The sequence below is a fragment of the Tenrec ecaudatus genome, chromosome 2, assembly GCF_050624435.1.
Source record: "Tenrec ecaudatus isolate mTenEca1 chromosome 2, mTenEca1.hap1, whole genome shotgun sequence".
Lineage (NCBI taxonomy): Eukaryota > Metazoa > Chordata > Mammalia > Afrosoricida > Tenrecidae > Tenrec > Tenrec ecaudatus.
Window position 1 is genome coordinate 237,645,250 of NC_134531.1, and position 14,505 is coordinate 237,659,754.

The window sequence follows — 14,505 nt, forward strand, 5'->3', positions numbered from 1 at the left end:
CCAGCAGCTGATCTGGAAAAACTCACTTGCCCAGGGCCTAATGGGCCAGTAGACCTTGGAAAGGTAGCTAAACTTGGACCCTGCAGGCCAGTGGCCCTTGAGAAATTAGATGGGTTGGGGCCTAATGGCCCAGAAGCTCTTGGGAAAATTGTTGGACTTGAGCCCTGGAGGCTAACAGACCTCTGAAAGGTAGTAGGATTTGAAGCCAATGAGCCCGAAGACTGAGTGAAGGCAGTTGGGTTCAGTCCCCCTGGACCTGTCCCCCTCGGGAAGGGGTTGGCATTTATTCCCATGGGGCCAGAGGGCCTTGAGAAATGAGCTGAATTAGGGCCCATGGGGCCAGGTGCCCTTGACATGGGAGATGGATTTGGTCCTGGAAAGCCAATTCCTCGAGAGCCAGGACCAGCATTTGGGCCAATGGGGCCAGGGACTCTTGCCATGGAGGAAGGGTTTGTGCCCATGTTTCCAGAAGCTTGTGAGAAAGCAGCTGAATGTGCTCCCAAAAGACCTGCTGCTCTTAGAATGGGAGCAAGATCAAGACCTTGAGGTCCAGTCATTCTTAAGTTAAGACCAGATCCTGTGCCCAAGAGGCCACCACCTGCCCTGGTGTCCAGATTAGGGCCCTGACCTAGGCTACTTGCTCGTGGGTTGGGCCCAAGGCCTGGACCCAGGCTACCTGCCCTTGGGTTGGGCCCAAGGCCTGGACCCAGGCCACCTGCCCTTGGGTTGGGCCCAAGGCCTGGACCCAGGCCACTGGCCCTAGGGTTGGGTCCAAGACCTGGGCCTTGAAACATACCTGACCTGGGAGCAGGATTTGAACCCAAGAAGCCTGATTTCAAGTTGGGACTTGGTCCTGGGCCATGGCCATGGCCAACCTGCCTAGGATTGGGAGGACCATTCCCAGAGGACAAAAGGACACCTGTTCTCAAGTTGTGCCCAGGTCCAGAGCCCATGGGGCCGCCACTTCTGGAGTCAGGACCCGCTCCTAGGAGACCACTTGTCCTTGTGTTGGGCATAGGGCCTTGGCCTGGGAGCCCTCCTAACCTTGAATTAGACAGTGGCCCTGGGCCCGGGCCTGGACCCAAGAGGCCACCGGGCCGTGGGAAAGCAACTGCGCCTGTACCAGTGGGATTCATCCCTCTTGGAAAGGAGGCCATACTTGAGTCACGAGCACTGGCAGGGAAGGGTGCTGGATTTGAAGCCAATGAGGCTGATGGAGTTGGAAAAGAAGAGGGGTTTCTTGGAAATGGGCCCAGATTCCCACCAAGTGAACCAGCCATGAGAAAGGGATCTGAGTTCCCACTCAGTGGGTGTCCTGTGCTCAGAACAGGACCCCCCTGTGGTCTCAGAGAACCGTCCAGCCGTCCTCGGGTTGGCAGCGGAGCACGGGTCCAAGGAGTTGGCCGCTCTCTGGGGAAAATCCGGGGTTCTTTCATACTTTCTTGGGGACGCTGGTGATAATGGGCTTGGGACGGGTTTTGAAAAGGATCTTGTTTTTTATGAGTGCTGTCACCAGGTACCGGGTGCCAGTCTCACAGCCAAACTCAACGCAGTCCTGCTCTCCAGGTGTGTGTTTGATAAGGACGGCAAAAGGTTTCTCCAGGTGGATGATTTTCCCATACAGGATGTGATGCCCCACGATCAGCACAGGGACTCCCTCAGTGGTGTAATGTAGGTCTCCCAGGAGGTTTCCAGCTAATCCGGTGCTGTAGCGAGCCTCGATCTCCCCCTGTAGCTCCATCAGCACCCATTCTGCCAGGTCTCCAGCCCCAGCACTGGAAACAACAATTTGTACCATGAGCTTTCTGTCTTTAAAAAGCAACTGGCCACAAACTGCAATGGCGGCCGCCCAGCGCGGCGCCGCGCGGCCAACGGGCGACAACCGAACCTCCCGCCGCTGCCGCGGCCGCCGCGAGCACTCCATCTTTCAATAATAGACCATTTAAACCTTGTACAATCTAGGCATGTCTTTTGGTAAAATATCATTAAAGGACATATTGAGAAAATAATTCAAAAGATTTTAAAGCAATGGTAAAATAACTGGATTTAAATGCTTATCAATTTATTCATTATAAAGAGAAACAAAATTGGCATTTAGTAAAAATTAGTTGAAGGATAAGATTAAATTAAATTAATAAGGACATTTTAAGGATTGTGTGACTAATGGATTGGCTGATGGCAAAAAAGGGGAGAAATTTATGTAACAAAAATATTGAAATAAGAATTACATTTACTATCAATTAAAGCATAACATACAAAGAAAAACTGAGAGATGATAATATTTTCTACTCCTGTCACACAAAAACCCACAACTTGAGAACAATTTTAGTAAAAGAGCTAATGAAGGGCAAAATTTGGAGCTGTAATTTTTAGAAAAATAATTCCTAAAAATGTAACACAGGCAGTATTACAACAAAGACAAATACCATCACACAAAAGCAGGAATTATTATTTACAATTTAAGAAGGCATGGAGATCAAATAGCAGTATTAAAAAGAGATTTCTTAATAGAGAGGAATATAAATATGATGAAGTCATTGACATTTCTAAGCTCCATCCAGGGACCAATACCCTTTATAATTTGATAAGTTTAACAGCCATTTTAAAAGGCCAGTTTATCACCTGTAGAGATTTAAAACCTATTTCATCAGGCAGACACCTGGCTGACACAAAACAGAAGTGATTTCCCATAGAATTCCATGAGATAGGTAGAATTATCTTAAGAAACTGATCTTACCTCAGTACAAGGACATTTTAAAAAATCATTTTATTAGGTGCTCTTACAGATATTATAAAAATCAATAGTCCAATTAGATCAAGTGTGATTGTTGCTGCCCACATTATTTTCAAAATATTTTCTGTTTGAACTATTTGGTATCAGTAGTACAATGACTTCTAACATATTTCAAGCAAACACTCTGCGTGCCCACACACCACCACCCTATTCCCAGCAGGTTTTCACCTCAAGGAAAGCAGAAAAGAAAACCACATATTTGGTAAATATTGTGACTGTCCACAAGTCTTATAAATGTTTGGTACAAAATGTTTGATTATATAAAACTGGTATGGCTTTATCATTTTTAATGAAATCATATCTCAATGGTTATCTCCACACAGGTAAAATGTACATATTTATTTTATTATTTGACTATTTTTAAATTATACCTTTTAAATCTCAATGTGCTAGAATAGTCAAAATGTGTTCCTAGATTTTGAAATGGGTAACCAGATCTAGAACAATTTCAAAAAGGATTAAAAAATATTGGGTTAAATTTAGTGAGAAAAATTCCAACCACTACTTTTTTCTTTTTCAGGAAATGAAATGGCTGCATGTATACAGCCATTTCATTTCTTGAAAATAGTGAAATAATTATGTATATAATTATATATAAAAATGAGTGAAATAAGTATATTTATATTAAGTGAAATACCATATATATTCCTGTAAAAGCCAAGATTTTTAGAACAAAAAATGTGCTGGACAACTGGAGTTCGGCTTATGCACGGGTCAGTGGTACCCCAGCGATGTGTAACATCTCGTGGGTGATTGCTGTTCGTCTATGAATGTTTACTTACTCACATCTAACCAATCAGAGCCGTCCTATGACGTGGACGCTCCAATTCGCAGTAGCACCCGTAGTGATTCACTTACGCCAGCAGCTGAACTGGTAAGGATGTGTGTGTGGTTGTGCTCTGTCTCTCCCCTCTGGCCTGTGTTAATTCACATCCTGAATTTCCCACCCTAGGCTTATACCCAAGTCAATCAGTTTTTCTGGTTTCCCAGGTAATAATTAGGTGCCCCGGCTTATACTCAGGTCGGCTTATATTTGAGTATACACGGTAATTATATTTCCAGAATAACTTTTTAGTAGAGGTTCCCTCTACCTCCAGTTAGCTGCCTGTTTGCACTAAAAACTTTTGAGACTCGTGATTCTTTAAATAACAATAGCAACAATAAAAACCTACTGCTATTGAGTCAATTCTGATTCGCAGTGATCAGATAAGACCATAAATATTTCTGAGATCAGTTAGCTTAACTTTCCTTCACACAGTGGACTGGTGAGATCGATCTGCCAATTTTGTGGTTTGCAGTCTGCCACATCCCACAGGACAACCATGCTCCTTCTAGATGAGGAAAGTCATGTCTCTGCTAGTGTTGAGCCAACATTTCCAAGTATGTTCTATATGTTAATCAATTTTAAAGTCACAAAGGTCCTATCAAGAGAAACAATCTATCTCTTAAAGGTCCTCTTTCTTTTGTCCTTTTCTTATTCTGCTATCTGATCTTTCCCATCTTCAAATAAATAAAAATACTTAAGCAAAAAGTGTTTATTAATGTAACATAATATTGTTCTTCAAATTACTATAGCATACTCAATACTTATTCTTTATATTGCTCCATCACAACCCCAATAAACAAAATATTTACAAAACTTGAACTCTCCAGACTACCAAGATTTTAAAAGTTAATGATAATTAATGTCTATGTTTTCTTTCTATTAATTTTTTTGATGTTCCTACAGTAAAAAGTTACTTTTGATTTTGAAATTCATTATTATTAATTGTTAATTGTCATATGATTTGGGGAACCCTTAGATACTGCTGACAATTTTGTTCTTTAAAAATCCCAATCATTGACCCTGACATCTTCATTCTCTATTCAATTTTCTAATGATTCTCTTTGTAGTCTTTTTGGCTATATCTCATACTTCATTTTTACTTATATGCTTCTTTTTGTAAACAATAATTTATTTTATTCACAAGAGGTATTAAATAATACCTGAATTCCTTTAAATGTCATATGTAAAATATTTCATAATCTGAGATTGCTTTGATTTTAGTAGATGCTAATTATCTTGAAATATTCCAAGGATCATAGCAGGAGGAAGCCTTTCATCTAGTTCTAAAGCTTATAGCTTCCCATTGTTTTCTGGGTGATTATAACTCATAAACTTTTCAGCGTAGGGAATCTAACAGGGCAGTTCTGCTCCATCTCGTGGACCCACTTCCCAAGGAAGCAGGATGGACTCCAATATATCCAACATCAGTAAAAATGGTTTATAAGTACTCTAAAACTAACGGAAGTGGTATGCTCAACTCATGTCTTTGTTCCTACTTTCCATACAATTCCCTAGTAGCAATTATCCAATGGTCAGTTTATTTATGTATTTTTTCTCCAAAAGGATACATTTATACTCCTGGAAAATAGTTAACATATTTTATTTATTTTAGCTTTGCTGTCCAAAACAGGGTCTGGAAAACATTTGTATACCAAAATATTTTTGAATAAATCAATTGAGACAATGGATCTTTCTGTATATTTTAAATCTTAATGACATTTAAAAGTTGAATATGAAGAAGCGAAGTTTGGAGCCTCCTTAAGTCTATCAGCCTGGGAACATTGTCCATGTGCCTCGTGAAGCAGTCCATTAACAAAGAAGCTGGTCCCTAAATCCATTTTGAAACCATTGCTGCTTACTCATCACTTATTTTGAATGTGACATTTAATTAAACTGAAGTATCATGAAGAGACAGCCAGACCCAAGTTCTATATCCAATCCAAGTTTATTTCAAAAGACATTGTTTAGACATATAAGTTTTACCTGCCTTGAAAAAGCCAGAACAGAACATTGTATACATTTTTAAATAACTGCTAATGCTATATGGTAATACACAAAAAAGAGTGTTTGTACTAGGTGCAGTAGTTACATAATCTCCTGTCAACTTTCAAAGGGGTGGAGTCTAGCCTGACAATCAGCTCACAGCTTGATGAACTTATTTGGAGGCAAAATGAAGAGAAATAGCTCACTGGAGGACAGACACACACTCTGCTTTGTCATCCTCCTGACAAGCCAGATGTGCTACGCTGATGGAGCCAGGGCCCTGGGCCTGGAGGAGCCACATGGAGACCCACACCAGCACTGAGATACTTCCATCACCACTGGATCCACAAGATTTTCCACCCACTGGCCTGTGATCTTTCATCCTGCATTCATGATCATTGCATGTAGTGCATGAGTCTGAAGAATAACTTACAGATTGTTAATGGACATATGGGCTGACATTGGAGATGTGGACTTGACCTGAAATGGGCTGGGATGTTTTCTTAATGTATGATTGCTCTGTGATATAAAGTTCTCCCTTACACATCTATGATGTTTGGTAGTTACATAATCTGTTGTAATTTTGAGTATTAAGAGTGAAGGAGTGGAGTTTAGCCTGACATTCAGGTTCCAGCTTCATGACCTCATTTGGAGACGCTAAAGAGATAAATTGCATGCTGGAGATGGGACACAGGCTGACTCTCTAACAGACTCTGTTGACAAGCCATGTGGAGACAGGCTGATGACAGCCAGAGCCTCAGAGCTGGAGAAACCACGTGGCGACCCCTGTCAACAATGAGATGCTTACACCACCACTGGATCTACAAGATGTTTCATTCACACACTTGTGATCATCCTGCATTTGGCATCATTGCATGTGTTTCATGAGTCTAAAGAGGAATTTACAGATTGGTATCAGACGTATGGGTTAATATTGGACAAATTGGCTTGATCTGGACTGAACTGGGATGTTTTCTCAATATCCAATTGCTCTTGTATATAAACCTTTTTCTCATGCACACATGTCTATGAATGTGTTTCTCTAGTCTACCCTAACTATTACATGATTGTCTCTGGATTATTTCTTTAGTCAACCCAGACAAAAATATTGTGATACTATAGAACCAAATCATATTGTTCGAGAGTGGATGCTCGTTTGATATGTTTCATGCTAGTTTTTAGGTTTTTTTTCTATGGCCAGCCAGAGGTCAGATATGTCCATTATGTCCATGTAGTTTATTAGGTTGTTTCTGGAAAGAATATGGGAAGTTAGTTTGGTTGTTATCTTTGGTAATTCCAAATTGTTTGAAATGATGAAAATTAATATGATTAATGTATATTTTGAGGTCAGGATAGAAATTGCCCCTTGAATTTCTCAAAGACCATGCTGCTTAGTGAAAACGGCTGACACAAGTCAAAATGGCTGACAGGACATCTGATCCTAGCTTGAATCAGAAGCCTAAGGTCATATTGTGTATCAATGGAATAGTTTAGCTAATGATTAAGATAAAATATATAAGGATTGGAAAGCTGATGGTGCCCAGCTATCAAAAGATATAGCATCTGGGGTCTTAAAGGCTTGAAAGTAAACAAGCAGCCATCTAGTTCAGAAGCAACAAAGCCTACATGGAAGAAACACACCAGCCTGTGTGATCATTAGGTGCCGAAGGGATCAGTTATCAGGCATCAAAGAACAAAAAATCAGATCATTGTGTGCTTACCTCCCTGATACAATCGCTGAAGACATATTGGTACATGAGCAAATGTGGCTAAGAAAGTGGATGGTGCCCAGCTAGTAAAAGACATAGCGTCTTAAAGGCTTGAAGGTAAACAAGTGGGCATCTAGCTCACAAGCAACAAGGCACACATGAAAGAAGCACACCAGCCTGTGTGATCAAGAGGTGTTGAAGGGATCAGGTATCAGGCATCAATAAAACAAAACAAAAAGAAATTATCATAGTGAATGGGGGGGGGGTGCAGAGAGGAGACCCAAAGCCCATTTGTAGGCCACTGGACATCCCCTTACAGAAGGATCTCGGCCAGTCAGAGTGCGATGTAGCAATGATGAAATATACAACTTTCCCCTAGTTCCTAAATTCTTCCTCCTACACCACTATCATGATCCCAATTCTACCTTACAAATATGGCTATCTGTATACTGGTACAGATAGGAACTGGAAACACAAGGAATCCAGGGCAGATGATCTCTTCAGGATCAGTGGTGTGAATGGCGATACTGGGAAGGTAGATGGAGGGTAGGTTGGAAAGGGGGAACCAATTACAAGGATCTACATGTGACCTCCTCCCTGGGGGACAGACAACAGAAAAGTGGGTGAAGGGAGACGTTGGACAGGGCATGATATGACAAAATAATAATTTATAAATTATCAAGGGATCATGAGGGAGAGAGAGTGGGGAAGGAGGGGAAAATGAGGAGCTGATGGCAGGGGCTTAGGGGGAGAACAAATGTTTTGAGAATGCGGAATGCAATGAATGTGCAAATGTGCTTTCCACAATGTATGTATACACAATGATGTATGTATGGATTATGATGAGTTGTATGAGCTCCTAATAAAATGATTTAAATGATAGATAAGGATTGAACTCTATTGTTTTCATAATTGAATTTAGGATCTGGCTCTACTAGCTTTATCCTGTTTTCTTCTGCCTATTGTTATTGATATGATTGTCAGAAATGAATATTGGGGAGTAAAAATAGAAAGTTTGCAAGACGGCTTGCTCTTAACCGTTAAAATTGAATCTTTAAATGGGTTTAGGATACTGCCTGCACAGAAGGCTCTGAAGAGATAAGATCCACCGAGAGTCATGCTACTCTGGACATTAGAAGTGAAGAAGCTTGCCTGGAGGGCTGTTGACAGATTGAAGGGAAAAAAAGTAACCCTCTGGATTTTTGAATTTTGAATTAGTAGTTTGTGTTAGAAGCTGGAAAAAATATGAAAACTTGAAGAAAATCTCCTCTCTATGAATGAACATTAAAGGGAGCCTTTGGGCAAGCTGACATGCCTGCTAGGTGACTACCTGGATCCATTTGTTGAGTGCAAGTTGGAGAAATGCAGCAATAGAGGGGTTAAGTCTTGCCACTGACACAAGTGGACCTTGTTCACAGTGACTAGGGGAGAAAATGAGAGTGGGTTTTACTGGTCTGAGGTTCATGTCCTAGCACGAGGGGGCTAGGGCTGCTGAGAATTTGTGATGGGGCACGTAGTCAAAAGGTGAGGCAGCCAAGGGGCACCCTGGTGGGGCTAAGTGAGGCAGCCCACATTGAGTTGACCAAAACACGACCAGATGAAGAGGAGACTTTTGAGCCGGTGAACAGGAGAATATTGCTCCTGACTTTATGGATGGCCTCTCGTGATTGGACTTTACTCTGGACGAAGACTTACTGGTTCCAACCGGAATGAAGATTCTTCTTATTAATGAATATGATTGTCTCCTCAGAGCACTGGATTGATATAAGTGGGCAGTATAGAAATTGGATACCCAAATTGGGGGCATACAGGTATGAGGTGGTTGGCTTACAAACCTTAGGTGGGGGAATATATTCATTGGATTATAGGATTAAGTTTTAGGTGTTACTTATTTGCATCTGCAAGTCATCAAATATTGATGTGTTCTTTACTTATAGAATATTATGCTTAAATAAGGCTTTGGCCCATGTTGAATTTTGTGCACTTATTTTTTTTCCTGTTAGCTACAGATATGATTTTACAACTCTTTTGTGTATAAATCATAGATAGCTAAAGAGCTTTGTAGGTGTCAAATTGACAAGGGGTGGTCTGTGGTAGCCACATAATCTCTTATCAACTTGTGAAGGGGTTGAGTCTATGTTGTCAATCAGCTCACAGCTTGATGACTTTATCTGGAGGCAGAAAGGGGAGAAATAGCTCACTGGAGGGCAAACACAATCTCTTGTTCAACTTCATGCTGATAAGCCAGATGTGCATAAATTGGCATGAACTGGTGCATTATCTGTTTGTGCTTTTGTGTTCTTGATATATATCATATTGTATAATTTATCCTATTTCATCCCCCAAACCAACTTCATTGCCATAGAGTCAGTTCCCAAATACAGTGGCCCTAAAGGATAGGGAAGAATTGCTTCAGTGGGTTTCTGAGTCTGTACCCTTTAATAACTACCAGAACTCTTACTAATCCCTGGAATGTTGCTCAGGGCCTAGAGCAGAGAGGCATCTATTGCAATTCTTATATAATGAAGTGAATTTATTTTAAAACATAAATATAGTTACATCTAAATTTCCAAAATAAAACTTCCCAAACACAAATTCACAATCTACTGACATCATAAGGAAAGGGAGTTAGAAATCATAATTCTATTTTTTTGAGAGAGGTTCTAGGGATAGACAATTATATTTAAGCATCAGGTAATAGGGAAATGAAGAAATGTGATTATTTACAATTTGATTGATATATTGATTGCAAAGGAAGATGTTTATCACTCTATTAGAGAGTTGGAGCAAAATGGATTTCAAAGCCAAAGTAGTACCCTCATATGTTCATTAATTCTTTTTATCAAAACCTACTATATCTTATGAAATTAGTTTTATAGAGAGTAAAAATCACTTGTACTTGAATGTTTCATACTTTAATTTAGTTCCTAAATAAAATACACTATAACTAGGGCATAACAAATATAAACAAATAATACTATAACCCTACTCTAATAAGTACAAGTTCTGTAATCTATAAGCAACATTCCAGTTTATCTATTCAACTTGCTTATTGAGGTTATTAAACCTAGGCATAAGCCCTTTAAACTGTGCTTTTAAATTTTATTAATTTTAATATTCATGAATACTCTCCTTAAATAGTGATGGAATACATTAGTACATTCATTTAAATAACCCATATATTTAAATCAAATTTCCAAATAAAATTCCCTCTACTAAATAATAAATGTAGAAAAAATTCATGTTGTTAAGTATTTCCTGTTGCTAGATTCCACAGTGAATGCTCATGGAGATTGTAGTCAAGAGATCAAATGACATAATAAGCTGTGTAAATCTGCTACACAACACCTTTATAAAGTGTTTAAAAGCAAGATGTTACTTTGAGAATTATAGTGTGCCTGGCCCAAGCCACGCTGTTTTCAATCACCTGCTATGTATATGAACATTGGACGTTGAATAAGGAAGACTGAAGGAGAATTGAGACATTTGAAATGTGATGCTGTGACAAAAGATTGAAAATACTATGGACTGTGACAAAAACAGATAAATCCGTCTTAGGAGAAGTACAGACAGAATGCTCCTCAAAGGCAAAGATGGCAAGACTTTTTACTGACTTTTGACAGGTTATCTAGAGAGACCAGTCCCTGGAGAACGACAGGTGATTTTGGTGAAATGCTTGGTGAAATGCTACGGAGCAGTGGACAAGAGGAAGACCTTGGGCAGGGTGGACTGACACAATGGCTGCAAGAAATGGGCTTAAACGCAGCAATTATGAGGATGGTGACAATAATGAGAACAACGTTTCCGTCTGGTATACACGGGCTCACTTGAGCCAGAACTGCTTTCATGGCACCTAACAAAAAATACTCACTGCCATCAAGTTGATGCCAACTCACAGTGACCCAATCGGGCAGGGCAGAGCTGCCCTTGTGAGTTTCTGAGACTGTAACTCCTCATGGGAGCAAAAATCCCCACTTTTCTCCCGCTCAGAGGCTGGTGGTTTTGAAATGCTGACCTTGCAATTAGCATTCCAATCCCAATCCGCAAACACTATGCCAAGTGGTTGGTTTTTTGTTTTTTTTCAAGTTCTTGGGCTCATCATACTCATGTGGAAGGACCTGTTCTACTGCTGAGGCCGTGTGTGTGTGTGTGTGTGTGAGTGTGTGTGTGTGTGTGTGTGTGTGTGTGTGTGTGAGAGAGAGAGAGAGAGAGAGAGAGAGAGAGAGAGAGAGAGAGAGAGAGAGAGAGAGAGAGAGAGAGAGAGATCTATGTTTCCTGTAGTTTCTGCTTTCCATCCAGAATTGGGTGGGAAGGTATGTGAACACTTTCCACTTCACTGAGTAAAGCACAAAGGGAAGGTCTGGCTCTCAGTTCCTGTGATTTTTGGAGCCGTTGTTCTTAACCTGGAGGAAATTTGAGAGAATTCCAGCTCAGTTCATCACTTCCTGTTACAAGTCGCAGAGCTTACAGTTGAATGGCTATGCCTGAGAAGTGATTTCTTCTTTTATGACACCTGGATCTGTCAAGTTGGAGCAGTGTGGAGTTCGCTGTATAATGAGAGGCTGGGATAATGATTCTTCGTGTTGATCACCCTCAGTCTCTGAAGTTTAATTTTACTCCAGCAGCTTGATTAACAAGATTCATGCCTGCGGGTTCCATTCAGGAGAGTCAAAGGAGGGAGCTCACAATAGTCTTCTGGACGCTATCCGAATGGTCTTCGTAATATGAGGGTACTCTTCCTGGGCAAGTGCAGCGGAGTGCATACATTTCAGGTCACTAACATTTCGGTACTGGGTACTGAGGAGGAGGGCTCCAAGTGGTTTTCATCCACAAAGTTCATAGAGTTCCATGAACAAGATACTATTAAAGCTTCAGACGATGTGCATATTTTATCTTTGAACTATACTGTGCATTGCTACTTCGATTGTATTCTGGATAAGCCTCTGGGGACCTGCAATCTGGGTTTTCGGGAATCACCAATAAATTCACAAACAGTGGTGGAGTAGTGAGACGCTAGGTCATAAACAAGTGAGGGCGCTGTTATCACTACTTCGCGGGGAAGACTTTTCAATGACGGTGAATGAGAACTATCACTCAGCACTGCATAGTCCTTTATCATGAACTGATCTCTACATGAAAATAAAGATACTTAACAGGTTACTAATGATACATAAGGTATTTTACTAAAGCAATTATATTATTGGCTCAATATCAGATTTTCCTAACTCAGATGATCAGATATTATCATTCTGTGTGAGACTGCACACTAATTAAGGGAAAAATGCCTTTGGATTTTGTTTACTCTGCTGGTCTCACCCAGTGACATTGTTTGGGAGATGAAATTTGATTTTTGGGGAATGAGGCTTCTTCTGGAGTTCACTTCTACCTTGAAACTTAGGGCCTAATCACCACAGCCTGGGTAAGGGAAGGCACAGCTCAATTATATACCAAGTAAACTGCACATTTATTCAGTAAACATAGCTGAGGGAATTCCTATGTGACAGTTACTATTCTAAGCAGTTAGGTTAAACACACTGACATTCGTATTATAGCAGGTCAACTTAAAGACAGTTAAAATAATATATTCAAAATTGTTAGTACTATGGGAAATAAATGAAGAAACAGTATATTATTCAAATATTTTGGGATATTTATAGTCAAATTCTTCCGGAATACTTCCTGTCACATGAACTATTATACCATCAATTTAGAGGTGCTATTTAATGGAAGCAGCAGTTATATCCTCCTGGTCACGTTACCAGAGATGCAGAAGTAAATGAGAGAGAGCTCAAAGGTTATATAGTATCAGGAAATACCCATTTCTTCAAGCGTCAAGTCTTATATCCTGGGAAAGAATTTCAGTTATCTAGAAGCAAATTATACTCTGTTCAGTATATGAGGGGTCTTCAAAGAGGTTATAGAAAATTCTTTTGTTGTTTTTAATACTATGTTCCACTATCTTTTTGAAACCCCCTCTTGAAAAGCACACCTCACAAGGATGTCTGAATGCTACACAGTTACCATGGTGTGCTCTAGGGAATAAACCTCTGATACTAGGATTAAGATCAAGGCGAGTCTAAGAAGGCTTGGAGGGCTAACATGACTAAAACTTGCAAATGTTCATAGGACATTAACACTTCAACTAAATGCTTTCCACAATGACAATATCACTCTGATTGTGCAGCACTAATTTTATCCAAGACTTCATTTGCAATAAAACCGGTTTTAATGTAGAATATTCATGAAAAATACTATTAAAATATACAAGCTAACTATTACCAGGTTACAACATAGGGGAAAACATGAATGGGAAACCTACCACATGGAGACCTATGCACTCACCTCAGTGGTACTCAGAACCTAAAACTTCTACAAACACTTCATGCACATTTATCCAGTATCATAAGTTTCTTCCTTGTATGATAATACTTTGTTCCACATCTGAACCGGATAATTGAAGATGTGAAACATATTGCACAATGGGACTGACTTAATAGATTAGTAGAGCAAGAACGCTATGACCCAGAGAACTGTCTATGATCCAGTCTTCACAACCAGACTCACCTCAGTAGACTGCTGCAGAAAATGTAACCTGAAGGCAAGGGTATGGGTATTTTTCAGTATGACATTTTTTGATCATTCAAAACTCTGATTTAACTATAAGATAAAAATCTAAGCCACAACTATCAGCTTCTCTTAGAGGTCACTGGCTGAAATTTTTGAGGCTGGATTAGTAATGATGATGAGTTCTGGTTTAGGCATCAGAGTTGAATGAGATATCTGGATTTTTCTCTCTGCGAGTTGTGCGAATTAGGTGCTTTGATTCTTCATGGTTCCATATTTTTAGTTTCCAGAGTGGAAGATTAGGCACATTTATCACAGTGCCTTTATAAGAATTAAAAATAATAACAACATAGTGCAGAACAAAGAGTGGTACTCTCTAATGGTCTATAATTAATGAATTTAACAAGTAAATAATACAAACGGGAGCGAATAAATAAGATAAATAAATATTTGCCCTATCTTGGTTTACAGAGCCTTGGCGGGGAATACTTGGTTAGATGAACTCTTTTCAGCATATATATTATCAAATGAGATATCTAACTTTATACTAGTGCCCGGAATGCCCACGTTTACGACGGACCCTGTATACCTGATATTTACAATCCCACATGTCCAAGCACTTTTATGTA

At 39.9% G+C, this 14,505-nt stretch overlaps 1 protein-coding gene and 1 pseudogene across 2 annotated transcripts in view; both read right to left on the reverse strand.

Annotated features, from left to right (window-relative positions):
- NCAM2 (neural cell adhesion molecule 2) overlaps window positions 1-14,505 on the reverse strand; it is a 595,057-nt gene that overhangs the window by 285,821 nt on the left and 294,731 nt on the right. The window lies entirely within an intron of this gene.
- On the reverse strand, window positions 1,329-1,914 carry LOC142439803 (chromosome transmission fidelity protein 8 homolog pseudogene; annotated as a pseudogene).